Source organism: Equus quagga, chromosome 3 (genome assembly GCF_021613505.1).
Source record: "Equus quagga isolate Etosha38 chromosome 3, UCLA_HA_Equagga_1.0, whole genome shotgun sequence".
NCBI classification, from domain to species: Eukaryota; Metazoa; Chordata; class Mammalia; order Perissodactyla; family Equidae; genus Equus; species Equus quagga.
Genome location: NC_060269.1, coordinates 61,472,312 through 61,478,311, shown reverse-complemented (window position 1 = coordinate 61,478,311; position 6,000 = coordinate 61,472,312).

Below are 6,000 nucleotides of genomic sequence, written 5' to 3'. Positions count from 1 at the left end.
AAGAATGATTGATAGAAAAGTATTCAAGAAAAATTAAACAAGTGTGAGAAAATGTCCTGAAAACTAACCATCATTTGGAGAAGAGAGATTGGATTCCAGCCTTCTGGCCCCTGTGGGCTGCCTCTCCTCACCAGGTAGATGGGCTGGGAGAGCCGGTGACCAGGTGAGCACGTGAGAAGGCCCCACCAATCCTGCAGCGTGAAGTGAGTAAGGCCACAGCCATGATTCTGTGGCCTGTTCTCAGGCAGACACGGAGGTAGAAAATGCTGAAGAGCTCAGCCCACGGGCAGGGGGAAGAATGCGTTTGCTCTGAACGACAAACCACAGTGACAACCCATAGACAGCAAGAAATGACAATGAGACTTCAGGGGATTCTATTTTTCTTTCTTCCTCTCTTTTCTCTTTCTCTCTTTGCCCTCCCTCTCTCCCTCCCTCCTTTCCTCCCTTCTTCCTTCCTTCCTTTCCAGCTTGTATATTTCCTTCTGTAACAAATCATTATTATTTTTTAAAGTAAAAGAAAAAGTCCACATAGGAAGGCATTGCACCATTAGCCCCCTCCAGGATTGTACTCTCATCTTCCCATGTCTTACCTCCAAATTTCTCTCTTTGTACCCCAAGGAGCCACTTTTCCATAACACCAATAGAAAAGTAGTTTTCTTGGAAACATGTCTTGTCACAAAAGAGTCCACACAGAGGAAAAGATAATGGAAATATTATACTCTGGGGATTGGTGCTGGGAACAAGGGGACATAAAAAGAGGGGAGAAGATGTCATACCTTCTCCTGCCGTGGCAGTCTGCAGTGGCTGGCCACATGCCACACCATCAGGAGTTAGGAGACATGGACGTGCACATGTGACAGGTTAGGGGAGGGTACCCCCAAAGGCGATCCTGTGGAGCGAGGCTTAAAAAGATTTCTAGGGGCTTAAAAGGTTTCTAGGTTTAGACCATGTGGTTTTCTCCCACCCAACACAAGGCCTTTCAGAGGGCGGTGGCAATCTCACCAGCACTGTCTAGATCCCAAACACTCTGAGAATATGGCCCCCGCCACTGCAGAGGCGTCACTTGCGCTTCCAGTTAGACTTGCGCTCGCAGGTCAGGAAAGAAGGCTTGTGGCTCAAACCACTGCGCTGCATGAGCACCTTTTCCCTCCAGGTAACCGCAAACGCTCTCTACTCCTCTGTGGAAGCACTCTTCCAGCATAACTGAATACCCTGGCACTTTGGGCCCTGTAAATCCCGTCACCAGGGGAGGAGGGAATTTGAGTGACTTTTACACGCCATGTGCACCGGCTTCTTCCCAGGTCTGTCTCCTAGACCCCAGACTTGTCACGGCCATTACTGCAACGGGGAGGGATGCTGCACTGCTCTAAAATCAGTCCTCTTCCTACAGAGAGATGGCTCTGAAATGTCTCCCATCTGTTAGAGTCACCATAAGCGGGGGTCATGTTCCCTAAGTCCCCAGGTGCCTTTGCTGGGCCAGCCTCACACCATCTGTAGATATGGAGACTGCAGGGCCAGACCCATCAGGCTGGGGTTTCACTGGCCGGAAAGCCTGGAGCTGAAGGACGTCTAACGCTGACTGGGCTCCAGGCAGGAATTTCCCACCTTCCTTCGCCATGGGTGCTTCCCTCTCTTTACCTGCTCTGCTGACTTCCGCGCTAACAGGTCAGAGTTACTTGGGGTGATGTGGGTTCCAGAAAGTGGGGAGCTATTTAGAAGCTGCCGCCCAGTGTCCCCAGGTGGCTCTGGGGACCTGCTGAGAATACTGGGAGCAACTGGAAGGTCTCAAGATGCCAGGAAGCTGGCTACTGGCTTCCTGTCCCAGAGGGAGAAGACAAGGCATAGCCCAACTTGGGTGCATCTTCATGGCCCCAGGCCTGGGAGAGAGAGAAGCCCATCTAGGCTGGGTCTATTTCAAGTCCGGCAAGAGCCCTAAACACCAAAATACTCAGTTTCATCAATTTTTTAAGCCCTTTAAGAAAAAGATAGGTACATACATATGTATGTGTGTGTGTGCATGTGTGTGTGTGTGTATATATATGTATACACACATATATATGCCCAAGATTGGCATATTTATGTGTCCGGATGTGATCATAAGCCTAGACTGCAGTTCTGTGGTCACGTACCTCTGTCAGGCTCCTCACTTCTGCACAATTCATGATAATCTCAAAATCTCAGATCGCCTCATAGCTTACGTGGTTTTCAGTGTTTTCTCTCTCTCTCTCTCTCTCTCGGGCATTTCATAATCGCTATAATTTCAAACAAAAAAAGAAGCTATCAATTATAAGGAAGTGCTATAGGTTAGCCTCCACAGTGAGGCTGGAGGGGACCTAGGGTCCTGGGAGCAATCACCTCGCAGGGGCTGGTTGTCATGTTGATGAGATCACGCCCTAGCTGACCCAGGGGCTGAGAAAACTTTGTATTTTCACTTGGAGGCCCACGTTGGCCCCATAAGTCATCAGTGAGGGTCCCCAACTGCTTAAGTAACAATCTGCCCCTTTCTCCTGCCCTCCATCTCCATCAGTCTCCTCAGAACCCAGGGCCAGGCCTTGTAAAGGCATACGTATTTAAATGACAGAAGAAGCGGATCCTGTCCTTGACCTGGGGCAGGCTGGCCCAGCGGAGAGGCTGGGCCCAGGGCTCAGAGCAGGGCAGGAAATGACAGTTCCTGTGCGGCTGATGATGCATTTGGTGGAAGTGTGCAGCAAGAGCGGTGTCAAGGCAAGAGAAAGGCTGAAGGGGTTGAGTGTGGACAAACAGCCCCAACCTGAAGCAGTGTCCATATAAGGACTGGCCTAATGGAAGGAAGCCCTTTTGGAATCAAAACCAGGTTGGAAGCTGTCATGAGCACAAGCTAGAGAAAGGCAGAGAAGTGACTGAGAAGCACAGAATGATCTGGGGCCGGGCAGCACCAAAGCTGAAGACACCTTCTTTGCGTCCTGGGTTGGAAGGAAAAGGACACAAAGTCTCCATACCATCTTGGGTCCCTAGAGAAACTCACATGGGGCCTCCCAAGTCCTGTGTCTGAGACAGAGGGGATTGCTGTGAACCACTGAATCCCACGTTTTTTTCTCAGCAACAAAAGAGCCATTTTCCAAACCAAATAATTTTCTCTTTCTCTTTGTCGCTTTTTCCCTCTGAAAGGAAAAGAAAGCAATTCTCTTCTTTCCCTGAAGGCTGGCATCATATAATGATTTTCAAAATAACAAGTGGTTTCCCTCTGGTTCTATAACACAGAGGAAGCCCCCGCTGGGCTCCGAGGATGATCTTTCTGCGGCACAAAGATTTCTGAGGATTCAGGGAGACAGCCCTAGTAACACGGAAAGAGCATTCCTACAGCTCCGAGGCTCTGGGGGACTTGCAGAAGCTGTACTTTTGGGCTGGAATTCCAAGCTGCTTAGCTCAGTGGGTGGTTTGGCTCTTTGTAGAAACTAGTGAAGCTCGGGCACAGCACTTGGCAGATAATTTGAGATGTGCTCTATTTTAGAAGATTTTAGAATCCAGACCTGATTCCTTGAGCGTGTTTGGGAAGGGAAAAATTTTGCACATGGAAAAACAAATAAGAAATTTAAAAAGGCTTCATTTTATGTTAGACAGCTAAGAAATTGAAGACTACCCCCCTCCACCACCACCAAAAAAAAAAAAAGAAAGACCATTCCACGTTCTGATTTGTTTTCTAATAAAGATCCTTGCCTGTGGAAGCCAAGACTTTCCAGCAAACAACAGTGTACCAGACTCTCCAAGAACACAAACCAACCAAAAAGTACCCAGCTATTCCAGCACAGCATAAACAAACTGTTCTCTGGGTCTGGAGACAAAAGATGAAGGCTATGGCGAAACTGAAGCTGAGCCAGGAGGAATGATGGAAATAATAGAACCGTATCTGCTGGTCACGGGATACGCCCACTGATATATGCCTTCATTTTCCCCACAACAGGAGAAGAGCAACCAATATCTGTTTGCTTCTCAGAAGAGCATTCTCTGATGGAAGGCAAAGGATTTAAAGCCCTTCCTTCTTGCCCAAATTCTTGGGAAGGACAGGAGAGCAGCCTTTCTGGGGCGGAAAGACAGAGAACATCTTTCTTGACCCACACTGAGATAACACTGTTATCCTGTCATCTTGTAATCATTTAAAAATATCCGTTAATCAAAAAAGACAAGAGGAACTAGATCACCTTCCTTTTCCTCCGCAGCACCTAGCATGGTGCCTTGCACACAGCAGGTGCTCAATGCATGTTTAAAAGGATTTTAAATAGGAAGCAAACTTGATAACCATAATACTCTTATCCTCAAAGTGCTTTACCAGACATTAATTACTTTATCCTCACAACACCCCTGTGAGGTAAGTAAGCAATACTCTTCCCATTTTACAGAAAGAGAAATTGGCCCCAAGAGTGACTTGACTTAGGTTTACAGAAAGATAAGAGTCCTGGATTTCTCTCTTTGATGACACGATCTGTTCATGAGAACGTGCCTTTTCTTTCTTTAGATGCTTTCTCTGACCCTTTAGTAAGATAATGCTTAAATATGTCACTCATAAAAGCAATTTCCTCTGTTTGAAAAGAATATGCTTTACTGTTGCTGTTCCAGAGAGTGTAGGAAGTAGCGATTAGATGGTTGCAGATATTTTCTTTCTACATACTTCTAGAAGCCTTCCTCTTCTTTATCAGTCTTCCTACCCATCTACTGAGTCTTTTTGTTCTCTGAGGCTCCACGCGTCCATCTTCAAAGTTCTCATTCATAAATGCAGTGCAGTTCATTTGTCATCCATCCCAGTCACAAAAGGGGTGCCAATGAGAACAGAGAGTCAAGTCTGAGGTCTCATTTATTCCTTCCTTCTGGTTACCATCAGAAACACCTTGTGGAAATAAGTAATCCCAGCAGGATTTGGCCTAGCCACAAAACCACCAGATACAAAATCAAACAGAAGTCATTATTGAATTCCAAACTATGATCTGGTCCCTTGTGCTGTCAAAACAATAATACTAATCTTGGAGAGCAGAGTCAGAGCAGGTGGGAAAGGAGTTCTTACCAGGACTCCATAGTCAAAGAGCAGGAGGATTTGCCTCAACAACTGGGAGCTGCCTCGGTGAGCTATCTCTTCCTTTAGGGCAGTCTCAGGAGTTGGCCCCTTTCTCTTTTTTTGGTGAGAATTTTTACATCAGAACACACCTGAACTCCAAGGAAAGGGCCAGAGCCAGAGCCAGAGCCAGGGTGGTTGACTGAGAACAGCTGAAGCTTCTAGAATTTTCCTCTCCAAGATAGTTGTCAGAGCCAATAGAAAATCAGTGTTGCAGCTGGTCCCCCTAGAGTGTTCGTTCATTCTCCACTGCTCCCACCTGCCCTCACTCTGGTTTAGGTCCTAAGAAGAACATGAGTTTCTCAGAATGGGTCTGTTTTGTTGCTCAAGGGGTATCTTGGTAGTTGAATTGATAACAGTCAAACCATAGTAAAAAGAAAAAAAAAGAAAAAAGGAAAGAAAAAGAAACTCAACTGAACTTTCCCAATTCAAATGATGAGGAAAAAAATACCCTGATTTGGATAAAAACCATTAGTGATATTGTCCAGCCCCTGTTTGTCTCTGAATCTTTGCCTGCAGGCACCACTCAAAGCACACCAGGGAATGATCAAAACCCACCATGGGGACCCACATTTTAGAGGATGGGATTTTTTTTAAAAATAAAGTTTTCTTTTTGTACTCTGCAGAGAGGCAAAGAGAGGGCGAGTCCATTTGATGAGGTGAGCCTCAAGGTCAAAAAAGATTGTAAGGAAGAACAAAAGTGAGAGATATTTCATGAAGAGCTTTCAACCACCTTAAAAACAATCTCCAAATACTCCCCATTTACCCATTCTCTTGTCTGCCTGAAGCTCAATGAATATCACTTTTCAAATTGATCCTTCCATATGTTCTCTGATCCCTTAGGAAAAATTAACAGCAGGACATTTGGTTTTAGAATTACAAGTGGCCACCTTGAGCCAGGTGACTCCCGGTCGCCT